Here is a 14,500-nt window from a genome sequence, read left to right as displayed (position 1 = left end):
ATTTTATGCTACAGAGCGAGAGGATTAATTTTTTTTATGATGTCTTGAATAAAACCTTTTTCATATAGTACTGTGAAGTACAGCACATCCCATCAAGGCAGCCTTCGTACTCCCAACAATTAATATAAAGTACTTGTAATATTTTCAGCTATGTCTTAAAATATAGACGAGGGGAGTACAAAATATATGACAATATATATTGAAAATTCATTTTCTGCTTAATACAGTCATATGAAAAAGTTTGGGAACCCCTCTTAATTCTTTGGAGTTTTGTTTATCATTGGCTGAGCTTTCAAAGTAGCAAGTTCCTTTTAATATATAACATGCCTTATGGAAACAGTAGTATTTCAGTTTATTGGATTAACAGAACATATGCAATATACAGTACATCATAACAAAATTAGACAGGTGCATAAATATGGGCACCCCAACAGAGATATTACATCAATACTTAGTTGAGCCTCCTTTTGCAAATGTAACAGCCCCTCGACACCTCCTATAGCCTTTGATGAGCGTCTGGTTTCTCGATGGTGGTATTTTTGACCATTCGTCGATACAAAATCTCTCCAATTCAGTTAAATGTGATGGCTGGCAAGTATGGACAGCCTGCTTAAATCATCCCATAAATTTTCGATGATATTCAAGTCGGGGGACTGTGACGACCATTCCAAAATATTATACTTCTCCCTCTGCATAAATGCCTTTGTAGATTTCGAAATGTGTTTAGGGTCATTGTCTTGTTGGAATATCCAACCCCTGTGTAACTTCAACTGATGCTTGAAAATTATCCTGAAGAATTTGTTGATATTGGGTTGAATTCATCTGAACCTCAACTTTAACAAGGGCTCCAGTCCCTGAACTAGCCACACAGCCCCACAGCATACCAAAATTTGACAGTAGGTAGCAGGTGTTTTTATTGGAATGTGGTGTTCTTCTTCTGCCATGCAAAGGGCTTTTGTTATGATCAAATAACTAAATTTTTGTCTCATTAGTCCAAAGCACTTTGTTCCAAAATGACTGTGGCTTGTCTAAATGAGCTTTTGCATACAATCAACAACTCTGTTTGTGTGAGTACAGAAAGGGCTTCTTTCTCATCACCCTGTCATACAGATGTTCTTTGTGCCAATTGCACTGAATTTTAGAACGATGTAAAGATACACCATCTGCAGCAAGATGTTCTAAGGTCTGTGGAGATGATCTTTGGGTTGTCTGTAACCATTCTCACAATCCTCCGCTCCTGTATTTTTCTTGGCCTGCCACACCTGGGTTTTTCAGCAACTGTGCTTGTGGCCTTAAATTTCCTGATTACATTCCTTACAGTTGAAACTGACAGTTGAAACTGACAGTTTAAACCTCTTTTTGTAGCCTTCCCATAAACCATAAAGTTAACGAGATTAAGACACAACTTGCAGATACAAAGGTATATCTTAAACTGACATCTGATCCACTAAATAAAATTTACGATTCAGAATACTGTGGATAGTGCAGTAGAAGTGGGCCTAGCTGACAAAGCTCTAGAACAATTTCTTCAACAAAAACATCATGTGACTCCCGTTTTTTACACCTTACCCAAAATTCACAAAAACTTAAATAATCCACCTGGCCGACCTATAGTGGCCAGTAGTGATTCAGTGTTTGTCCCCCTCTCAATATATTTGGATAAATCCTACAACCTTTTGTGACACAAACTAAATCCTCTTTAATAGACACCGCTTATTTATTAGATATTCTCAATACATTGAGAATATCAGATGATGCAATTTTAGTGACAATGGATATCGAGAGTCTTTACACTTCAATTATGCATGATGAGGGGTTACATGCTGTTAAATGGGTGCTGAATTTCAGTGATAGTTATTCACAAGAGGCAAAGGAGTTTTTTGTCTCTATACTAAATGAGAGAGAATTATTTCCTGTTCCAAGATAATTTCTTCCAACAGCTACAAGGGACGACAATGGGGAGTAATGTGGCATCTACATATGCAAATTTGTATATGGATTCCTTTGAGCATATGTATGTGTATACTAATCCGAGTAACATACACCATTGGCAATTTTTACAAAAGATATATCGACGATATCATTATGATATGGACGGGCACAACAGAAAGCCTAATGGCCTTCTGCGGACATCTGAATTCAGCAGTACCCACCATAAAATTCACAATGATACACAATTCTGTAAAAATCTATTTCCTTGATGTGACAATTCAAAAAAAAAATGGCCATCTTAAGACAGATCTGTACAAGAAAGAGACTGATTGTAACAGTTTATTACATTACTCTACCTTTCATCCGCCCTCATTAAAGAATAACTTACCTAAAAGGCAATTTATGAGAGTAAAACGTTTAACCACAGATGAAAAAAGTGAGACTATCAGAACGGGAGAAATGAAAAATAGATTTTTACAGAGGGGCTACCCAGAGACACTTCTGAACTCCTGTATACAGGATGTGAATGGTATTCCAAAAAATATATTAAGAGAACAGAAAAAGAAAAAAGAAACACAAAGATTTTTTAAGTAAATACAATGTGGCAAGTAATAACATACGTTAGATAATTACAAAACATTGGCACATTTTGCAGACATGTGCCCCACATAGCCCAGCATTTAAGGAAATCCCCTTAATGGCATATCAACGGGGCAAGAATTTGAGAGACACACTCATAAAAGCTTATGTGGGACCTGTAAGAAAAGGAACACAAATATTTTTGTGAACCCCTAAAATGGGAACATTTCCTTGTCTAAACTGTGCCAATTGTAACAACATCACAAAAGGATCCACATTCACACATCCACATACAGGAAAGGCCATCAAGGTTAAAAACTTTTACACGTGTGGTTCGTCATTAGTGATATACTTAATAAAATGCCCATGTGGATTGGCATATGTGGGAGAGACCACACAAAAAGTCAAGGATCACATTACACAACACAAATCCAACATCAGATGGCACTATACACATTTGCCTATACCAGCACACTTAGTAGAGGCTAAACATTCAGTGAGTCAACTTAGATACCAAGTAATAGACAGTGTAGGTCCTCTTAGACGTGGGGGTGATAGAATATAGCTACTAAAGAAAATGGAGATGAAATGGATCCTTAAATTAGGTACGTTAAGCCCTGGGGGATTGAATAGAGAACACACTCCCAAAACATTTATTTGATATGGTATTTTCCTGTATATTGTGCCTTTTGTGTAACAATATGTTTTTAAGAACCCGCCATAGGCGGATGGTGATTTTTTTGTTTGGAGAGGCTAAAAGTATCGGATCACTTAAATCATGCAAAAATTTACTGACGTAAACTTACTTAGAATGGTCTTCTGACTGCTTTTTCAATTTACTTCCGTTTTCTATTTTGATTTGTTTCTGAGATTTTAGCAGTTTTATACAGTTGAAATGCTAACAACTGGCTTCAGCTGAGGAGCTCTTTATGAAGCTCTCTTAGGGGTATATTAGTGGCATATTTATCAAAGGGTGAAGTTAGAGGTCGCCACAGTCCTCTAGAGTGAAATTCAGCCATTTCCCATTCATTACTATGGGATTTGTAAAAGATTATTTATCAAAGGGTGAAAGTAAAAGTGTACCCTTTGATAAATATGCCTTTAAAAATCCCATAGAAATGAATTGAGAGTGGCGGAATTTCACTGTAGAGGACTGTGGTGATCTCTAACTCTTTGATAAATATACCCCTAAGTGTCAGGGACTCAACTCAAACTCCCTATGCACTTTCTATTTGTATGTTGAGACAACTGACAAGTATTATCAGTCTGAAAATGCTGATATTATCAATCTGAAGAGCTCAGAAACCACAAAAATCAGGAAAAAGTTGCAAAATGCAAAAATGCAGAGAAGCACCAATGCTAAGTTTATTTTGGGGTTAGATGCCCTTAAAAACTACCAAGTGAATGGCTAATTACTGTGCAATTTGACCATTTGCATAACATGAAGGGAATATCACTTTTTAGATAACTTTTTTTAGGTTCCAGAATGATTATTTTAAGCATATTTTCATTTGATCTTTTTTTTTTTAAATTGTTTTCCTTCCTAGCCTGCAAGAGAAAAAAGCTTTCTGATTGTCTTAGGTTACTCCCCTGGCAACCAGAAAGCAGATTACCTTTGCAGGTACAATTATTGTGTTTTTATGTATCTTTCCATTTAAGCTTTTACTCATCATCCTGAAATTTGATTAGAATATTGGCCTCTCCAGATGACAGACCTTGCCGCTATATTGTTCCAGAAAGTTCTTTAGTGCCAGGGCTGTAAATATGGGTAAGGAGAAGAGGTACATGCCTAGGGCAGAATGCTGCCCACTCTCTAGTTAAAGGCCAGTTCCAATTTTTACAGTAACAAGTGGGCATTGATCTGGAATTCTGCTCACACTGCCAACTCCCCACCCTGGCTGGTCACTGTTGTAGAGGGAGTGTCTGAATGCCAGCTTACATTGGCATGCTTCCCTCTTGGTCTGGCACTGTTTCGAGCCAAGGTTTGCCCCATGATCCATGTGTCTAATATTATGCATTGCATTTTTTGATATTAGGAGTTGACAACTGGAAGAGGAAGCTTGGTATACCTTAGAGACGGAAAGTCGTTTAGCACTTGGGGGTGCCAATTGTTAGGCACCCCCAAGGGAATGTATTTACTTAACTGAACCCCCTGTGTCAGTGCTCCTATCAGCAGAAAACTGCACCGGCCCTGGAGTTATTCCAGTGAGCAACACAGAGAGATCCTCTAGCGGCTTATTCTTTCTTCAAATTTCTACATGCAGTAGAATGAAAAAGCCGACTTTTTAGTTAAAGTTCTGCAGCCGTGTGAAAAAAGAAGATGCTGGAAGAGAAGCTCCGTGGTGCTCACTGGAATAACCCCGGGCCAGTGCAGTTTTCTGCTGATAGGAGCAGCATCCTGAGGTTTCAGGTAAATCAATAGAATCACTTGGGCGTGCCTAACATTTGGCACCCCTTTAAAGGAACTGATAACTGCATTTCTGCAAGGTGGTGGGTAATTTTAGGAAATAAGATAAAAACAACCATATTTTCCATCACATATAATTAGTTATACTTAAGTTTAAATAGTTAATAGCTTAACATCTTAACCATGTTACTTCCAACATTTATTGCACCCATCCTGCCCTAGTGCACCATAAAATATAATCCATGCAGATTTTGACACATACCAGGTACTGTCGGACGATCTTGCAAGCGGCAGAAGGGCAAGGATCAGCTCAGAAGGCCACAGTTACTACCTCATGTGAACTCCAAAAGGAATGTGTTTATGAAACATCTGAGACCCGAAGACATCTGAGAGATCTGTGACCTCGTCACCTCTTCACCCGGCTTTGGAACATACAATGGTTCAACTGTTAAGAACAACTTTATTTGCTCGAATTGCTCGATTTATATAACTCAAAATGTTTTAATTTGTATTTTAGAGCTGCAATGCTCCTATCCTGGGATTTACTGGTGTCCTGATAATCACAGACATCTAGAACTCCAGGGACAGAGCAAAAGATGTGAGCCAGTAAGGTTTTAGCTTTTAATAATCTTTTCATATATAATCACTAATTTTAAAATGTATACATTTTTACCATAATGGATTTCACTGATTGTGACACTTTTTTACTAGGGATGTAGCGAACGTCGGAAAAAAAGTTCGCGAACATATTCGCGAACTTGCGCAAAAACGCGAGCGGTTCGTGAACGGTTCGCGAACCCCATAGACTTCAATGGGAAGGCGAACTTTAACATCTAGAAAAGACATTTCTGGCCAGAAAAATGATTTTAAAGTTGTTTAAAGGGTGCAACGACCTGGACAGTGGCATGCCAGAGGGGGATCAAGGGCAAAAATGTATCTGAAAAATCTGCCTGTGTGTGCTTGGAAGAGATAGTGTAGGGGGAGAGCTGTTAGTGATTTCAGGGACAGATGATAGTAAGTTTGCTGGCTAGTAATCTGCTTGATACTGCTCTGTATTGGAGGGACAGAAGTCTGCAGGGATTTGAGGGACATTTTAGCTTAGGTAGCTTTGCTGGCTAGTAATCTACTGTTCTCTTTAAACAACTGCCATACGTTGACCTTGTAGGCATTGTTTGCCCAGTTTTTTTGGACGCAGCCACTGAAGCACAGTTGCCATAAAAAATATGCCATATAAATGCTGAAAATAGTCATTTTTCGCCATACGTTGACCTTGTAGACATTGTTTGCCCAGTTTTTTTGGTTGCAGCCACTGAAGCACAGTTGCCAGAAAAAATATGCCATATAAATGCTGAAAATAGTCATTTTTCGCCATACGTTGACCTTGTAGACATTGTTTGCCCAGTTTTTTTGGTTGCAGCCACTGAAGCACAGTTGCCAGAAAAAATATGCCATATAAATGCTGAAAATAGTCATTTTTTGCCATACGTTGACCTTGTAGGCATTGTTTGCCCAGTTTTTTTGGTCGCAGCCACTGAAGCACAGTTGCCAGAAAAAATATGCCATATAAATGCTGAAAATAGTCATTTTTTGCCATATACGTTGAGTCAACGTATGGCAAAAAATGACTATTTTCAGCATTTATATGGCATATTTTTTCTGGCCTCTGTGCTTCAGTGGCTGCAGCCAAAAAAACTGGGCAAACAATGCCTACAAGGTCAACGTCGTTGACCTTGTAGGCATTGTTTGCCCAGTTTTTTTGGCCGCAGCCACTGAAGCACAGAGGCCAGAAAAAATATGCCATATAAATGCTGAAAATAGTCATTTTTTTGGTCGCAGCCACTGAAGCACAGTTGCCAGAAAAATTATGCCATATAAATGCTGAAAATATGCATTTTTTTGGTTGCAGCCACTGAAGCACAGAGGCCAGAAAAATTATGCCATATAAATGCTGAAAATATAAATTTTTTTGGTTGCAGCCACTGAAGCACAGAGGCCAGAAAAATTATGCCATATAAATGCTGAAAATATGCATTTTTTTGGTCGCAGCCACTGAAGCACAGTTGCCAGAAAAATTATGCCATATAAATGCTGAAAATATAAATTTTTTGGTTGCAGCCACTGAAGCACAGAGGCCAGAAAAATTATGCCATATAAATGCTGAAAATATGCATTTTTTTGGTTGCAGCCACTGAAGCACAGAGGCCAGAAAAATTATGCCATATAAATGCAGAAAATATGCATTTTTTTGGACGCAGCCACTGAAGCACAGTTGCCAGAAAAAATATGCCATATAAATGCTGAAAATAGTCATTTTTTGCCATACGTTGACCTTGTAGACATTGTTTGCCCAGTTTTTTTGGTTGCAGCCACTGAAGCACAGAGGCCAGAAAAAATTAAACCAGTAGGGTTTGCACCCTAGTTTGTAACGGTGGCGGAGGGAGGAGGAGGACGCTAAAGGACAGCTGTGTGTGGAGTCATGAGGCTTGAAGAGAAGGACAGCTGCATAGAAGTCAGAACAAGTCTTCCGGCGTGCAGTAACCCTCCGAGATCCACCCCTCATTCATTTTAATAAAGGTCAGGTAATCGACACTTTTGTGACCTAGGCGAGTTCTCTTCTCAGTTACAATCCCTCCTGCTGCACTGAAGGTCCTTTCTGAGAGCACACTTGAGGCTGGGCAAGACAAGAGGTTCATGGCAAATTGTGACAGCTCTGGCCACAGATCAAGCCTGCACACCCAGTAGTCCAGGGGTTCATCGCTCCTCAGAGTGTCGATATCTGCAGTTAATGCCAGGTAGTCCGCTACCTGCCGGTCGAGGCGTTCTTTGAGGGTGGATCCAGAAGGGTTGTGGCGCTGCCTTGGACAGAAAAACATTTGCATGTCTGACGTTACAGACTGGCCAAAGGGCTTTGTCCTTGCAGGTGTGCTCGTGGCAGGATTACTGGCACCTCTGCCCCTGGAATGTTGATGAGTTCCTGAAGTGACATCACCCTTAAAAGCATTGTACAACATGTTTTGCAGGCTGGTTTGTAAATGCCGCATCTTTTCGGACTTGTGGTATGTTGGTAACATTTCTGACACTTTATGCTTGTACCGAGGGTCTAGTAGCGTTGCGACCCAGTACAGGTCCTTCTCCTTAAGCCTCTTGATACGGGGGTCCTTCAACAGGCATGACAGCATGAAAGACCCCATTCTCACAAGGTTGGATGCAGAGCTATCCATCTCCGCTTCCTCATTATCAAGGACTGCATCATCCACGGTCTCCTCCCCCCAGCCACGTACAAGACCAGGGGTCCCCAAAAGGTCACCACTAGCCCCCTGGGAAGCCTGCTCCTGTTGGTCCTCCTCCTCCTCCTCCACAAAGCCACCTTCCTCCTCTGACTCCACTTCTGGCACCTCTCCCTGCGTTGCAGCAGGTGCCTGGGTTCGTTCTGGTGATTCCGACCAGAAATCGTGCGCTTCCAGCTCCTCGTCACGCTGGTCTACAGCCTCATCTGTCACTCGTCGCACGGCACGCTCCAGGAAGAAAGCGAAGGGTATTAGGTCGCTGATGGTGCCTTCGGTGCGACTGACCATATTTGTCACCTCTTCAAAAGGTCGCATGAGCCTGCAGGCATCGCGCATAAGCACCCAGTAACGGGGGAAAAAAATCCCCAGCTGTGCAGATCCAGTCCTACCACCCAGTTCAAAAAGGTACTCGTTGACGGCCCTTTGTTGTTGCAGCAGACGTTCCAACATAAGGAGCGTTGAATTCCAGCGAGTCTGGCTGTCAGAAATCAAACGCCTGACTGGCATGTTGTAGCGCTGCTGAATGTCAGCAAGGCGTGCCATGGCTGTGTAGGAACGTCTGAAATGGGCCGACACCTTTCTGGACTGGGTGAGAACGTCCTGGAATCCTGGGTACTTGGAGACAAAACGTTGGACTATTAAATTTAACACATGTGCCATGCAGGGCACATGTGTTAAATTGCCTAGTCTCAACGCTGCCAACAGATTGCTTCCATTGTCACACACCACTTTTCCGATCTGCAGTTGGTGTGGGGTCAGCCACCGATCGGCCTGTGACTGCAGAGATGACAGGAGTACAGATCCGGTATGGTTTTTTCTTTCCAGGCACGTCATCCCCAAGACAGCGTGACAACGGCGTACCTGGCACGTCGAATAGCCTAGGGGGAGCTGGGGGTGCACAGGTGTGGAGGAGGAGAAGGAGGACCCAGCAGCAGAGTAAGAAGAAGAAGAAGACGAGGTAGAGAGCGATGGAGGAGTAGAGGTGGTGGCAGAACCGCGTGCAATCCGTGGCGGTGACACCAACTCCACTGTTGTTGTTGAGCTACCCATTCCCTGCTTCCCAGCCATTACCAAGTTCACCCAGTGGGCAGTGTAGGTGACATACCTGCCCTGACCATGCTTGGAGGACCATGCGTCAGTAGTCATATGGACCTTTGGCCCAACACTAAGTGACAGAGATGCGGTAACTTGGCTCTGCACATGTTGGTACAGGTGTGGTATTCCCTTTTTAGAAAAAATATTGCGGCTGGGTACCTTCCACTGCGGTGTCCCAATTGCTACAAATTTGCGGAAGGCCTCAGAGTCCACCAGCTGGTATGGTAAAAGCTGGCGGGTTAAGAGTGCAGACAAGCCAGCTGTCAGACGCCGGGCAAGGGGGTGACAGTCAGACATTGGCTTCTTACGCTCAAACATGGCCTTCACAGAAACTTGGCTGGTGGCAGATGACTGGGAATGGGAACAGGTGGTCAAGGTGGAAGGCGGAGTGGAGGGTGGTTCAGACGGGTCAAGGAGAGCAGAGGTAGAGCAGTAAGATGCTGGACCAGAAGGAGTGTGGCTTTTAGTTTGCCTGTTGCCTTTGAGGTGTTGCTCCCAAAGTGCTTTGTGCTTGCCGCTCATGTGCCTTCGCATAGAAGTTGTACCTATGTGGCTGTTGGGCTTACCAAGGCTCAGTTTCTGACTGCACTCATTGCAAATTACAATGCTTTTGTCAGAGGCACACACATTAAAAAAATCCCACACTGCTGACTTTTTGGAAGTGTGCGATCTGGCGGTAACAGTAGAAGTTGGCGGCATTGGCGGCAATGGCGGGTGCGTTGGCCGGCTGAACACAGGTGCCGATACATGTTGTTGCCCTACTGATCCCTGCGGGCTGTCCTCCCTGCTTCTTCTAAGTCTTATTCTCCTACTGCCTCTCTGACTCTCCGTCTCTCCATCTGAACTACCCTCCTCTTGCTCTCTTCTACTAGGCACCCACAAAACATCAATCTCCTCATCATCATTCTCCTCAGATGCATCAATTTCTTCTGACACATCACAGAAGGAAGCAGCAGCGGGGACCTCCTCCTCATCACTCATTATGTCCATCTCTATCGTGTTCTCTGCCAGAATTAAATCTGGTGTAAGGTCCTCATCTCCTTCATCTTCTTCTGGCAATAATGGTTGCGCATTACTCAGTTCAAGAAACTCATGGGAAAATAACTCCTCTGACCCCAGTGAAGAAGGGGCACCGGTGGTGGAGGAAGTGTTACGTGGGGTGGCCATAGCAGTGGAGGATGAGGAGGATGTTGTGGTAAAGTTAGAAACGGTAGAGGATGGGGTGTGCTGTGTAAGCCAGTCAACTACCTCTTCAGCATTTTGGGAGTTCAGGGTCATTGGCTTTTTAAAACTGGGCAATTTGCTAGGGCCACAGGATTGCATAGCAGCACGGCCCCTAGCACGGCCTCTGCGTGGCGGCCTGCCTTTGCCTGGCATTATTTTTAAAAAAACAACAACAACAACAAAAACTCAGTTGGTTTTTCTGGAAACGATAATACACACAGCTAGATGGCGGGTTGAAGAAAACAGTGTGCAAATAATGCCTACAAGGTCAACGTATACACTACTACAGCGGTGGATACGGATTACGTAAAATATATGAATGCTGCTTGAAAAAAAGTAACTCAAGTGGTTTTTCTAGAGACGATAATATTATCAATATTTAGACAAAATGTGAACAAGCTCACACAGCTAGATGGCGGGTTGAAGAAAACAGTGTGCAAATAATGCCTACAAGGTCAACGTATACACTACTACAGCGGTGGATACGGATTACGTAAAATATATGAATGCTGCTTGAAAAAAAGTAACTCAAATGGTTTTTCTAGAGACGATAATATTATCAATATTTAGACAAAATGTGAACAAGCTCACACAGCTAGATGGCGGGTTGAAGAAAACAGTGTGCAAATAATGCCTACAAGGTCAACGTATACACTACTACAGCGGTGGATACGGATTACGTAAAATATATGAATGCTGCTTGAAAAAAAGTAACTCAAGTGGTTTTTCTAGAGACGATAATATTATCAATATTTAGACAAAATGTGAACAAGCTCACACAGCTAGATGGCGGGTTGAAGAAAACAGTGTGCAAATAATGCCTACAAGGTCAACGTATACACTACTACAGCGGTGGATACGGATTACGTAAAATATATTATGGCTGCTTGAAAAAAGTCACTCCGGTGTTTTTTCTGGAGACGGTAATATTATGGATATTTAGACAGAATGTGAACAAGGTCACACAGCTAGATGGCGGGTTGAAGAAAACAGTGTGCAAATAATGCCTACAAGGTCAACGTATACACTACTACAGCGGTGGATACGGATTACGTAAAATATATGAATGCTGCTTGAAAAAAGTCACTCCGGTGTTTTTTCTGGAGACGGTAATATTATGGATATTTAGACAGAATGTGAACAAGGTCACACAGCTAGATGGCGGGTTGAAGAAAACAGTGTGCAAATAATGCCTACAAGGTCAACGTATACACTACTACAGCGGTGGATACGGATTACGTAAAATATATGAATGCTGCTTGAAAAAAGTCACTCCGGTGTTTTTTCTGGAGACGGTAATATTATGGATATTTAGACAGAATGTGAACAAGGTCACACAGCTAGATGGCGGGTTGAAGAAAACAGTGTGCAAATAATGCCTACAAGGTCAACGTATACACTACTACAGCGGTGGATACGGATTACGTAAAATATATTATGGCTGCTTGAAAAAAGTCACTCCGGTGTTTTTTCTGGAGACGGTAATATTATGGATATTTAGACAGAATGTGAACAAGGTCACACAGCTAGATGGCGGGTTGAAGAAAACAGTGTGCAAATAATGCCTACAAGGTCAACGTATACACTACTACAGCGGTGGATACGGATTACGTAAAATATATGAATGCTGCTTGAAAAAAGTGACTCCGGTGTTTTTTCTGGAGACGGTAATATTATGGATATTTAGACAGAATGTGAACAAGGTCACACAGCTAGATGGCGGGTTGAAGAAAACAGTGTGCAAATAATGCCTACAAGGTCAACGTATACACTACTACAGCGGTGGATACGGATTACGTAAAATATATTATGGCTGCTTGAAAAAAGTCACTCCGGTGTTTTTTCTGGAGACGGTAATATTATGGATATTTAGACAGAATGTGAACAAGGTCACACAGCTAGATGGCGGGTTGAAGAAAACAGTGTGCAAATAATGCCTACAAGGTCAACGTATACACTACTACAGCGGTGGATACGGATTACGTAAAATATATTATGGCTGCTTGAAAAAAGTCACTCCGGTGTTTTTTCTGGAGACGGTAATATTATGGATATTTAGACAGAATGTGAACAAGGTCACACAGCTAGATGGCGGGTTGAAGAAAACAGTGTGCAAATAATGCCTACAAGGTCAACGTATACACTACTACAGCGGTGGATACGGATTACGTAAAATATATTATGGCTGCTTGAAAAAAGTCACTCCGGTGTTTTTTCTGGAGACGGTAATATTATGGATATTTAGACAGAATGTGAACAAGGTCACACAGCTAGATGGCGGGTTGAAGAAAACAGTGTGCAAATAATGCCTACAAGGTCAACGTATACACTACTACAGCGGTGGATACGGATTACGTAAAATATATGAATGCTGCTTGAAAAAAGTCACTCCGGTGTTTTTTCTGGAGACGGTAATATTATGGATATTTAGACAGAATGTGAACAAGGTCACACAGCTAGATGGCGGGTTGAAGAAAACAGTGTGCAAATAATGCCTACAAGGTCAACGTATACACTACTACAGCGGTGGATACGGATTACGTAAAATATATGAATGCTGCTTGAAAAAAGTCACTCCGGTGTTTTTTCTGGAGACGGTAATATTATGGATATTTAGACAGAATGTGAACAAGGTCACACAGCTAGATGGTGGGTTGAAGAAAACAGTGTGCAAATAATGCCTACAGGGCAAATAATGCCTAAAAGGTCAACTTATACACTACTACAGCGGTAGTAAAATAAAAAAAAGTAAAATAAAAAAAAATGAATATTAAAAAAAAAAAATTAAAGTTGGTGCTGCTGAACTACTAGGAGCAGCAGATTAGCACACCAGTCCCACTCCCCAACACTGCTAGACTAATAGCACTGGGCTCTTATAGTAGTAGTAGTAGTAGTAGTAAAACAACAAAAAAATAAATAAAAGCAGTCCTTACAAGGACTACTTTTATTGCAGCAGTCAGCAGATGAGATCAGAAGCAGGACAGCTGCCCACTGCAGCTACATACAGAGCACTGCAGTAGAAGGTAGATTACTAGCCAGCAAAGCTACCTAAGCTTAAATGTCCCTCAAACCCCTGCAGACTTCTGTCCCTCCAATAACAGAGCAGTATCAAAATGATTACTAGCCAGCAAACTTTCAACTGTCCCTGAAATCACTAACAGGCAGCAGCTCTCTCCCTACACTATCTCTTCAGCACACACAGGCAGAGTGAAAAAACGCTGCAGGGCTTCGGTTTTTATAGGGAAGGGGAGTGGTCCAGGGGAGAGCTTCCTGATTGGCTGCCATGTACCTGCTGGTCTGGGGTGAGAGGGCAAAAAAAAGCGCCAACAATGGCGAACCCAAAATGGCGAACGTCGCGCGACGTTCGCGAACTTCCGGCGAGCGCGAACACCCGATGTTCGCGCTAACAAGTTCGCCGGCGAACAGTTCGCGACATCTCTATTTCTGAGGCAAAACCGAGAAACGCAGAAGAATTGTGGAATGTAACAGGTGCCAGAAGTTGGTCGACTCCATGAAACATCGATGTGCAGCAGTTTTCAGAAACCGTGATTATGCTAAATATTATTTCAGTGATTCAAAGGAAAGCAACATCTTGAAACATTTGTCAGTTTATACAGTGAATGTTTGTTAAGTATAATGCTAATTTTTGGAACAGCCTATTTCCTTTTCTTTACTTTCTGTAAAGGAATAACACAAATTTGATAATTTTTTTCTGCATGTTTTGATTAAGAATAGAATTTGCAGTGTTTCCAGTGCGTGTATGGAAATAGAAGCTATTATAAGATTTTGAGCTGTATTCACTGCTATTATACTGAACACAACTGTATAATGGCAAATATGGGAGATGGCTTTTCTGTATAACAGGTTTCTGGATAACTGATCCCATACCTGTTTTACATAATTAGTAGTAAACAACTACTTTAAAATGTCTAAATAAGGGAAATTAAAAGTCTGGAATGTATAAAAGTTTGGACAT

This window comes from Xenopus laevis, chromosome 1S (assembly GCF_017654675.1).
Source record: "Xenopus laevis strain J_2021 chromosome 1S, Xenopus_laevis_v10.1, whole genome shotgun sequence".
In the NCBI taxonomy this organism is placed as follows: Eukaryota; Metazoa; Chordata; class Amphibia; order Anura; family Pipidae; genus Xenopus; species Xenopus laevis.
This window is presented reverse-complemented; position numbering follows the sequence as displayed.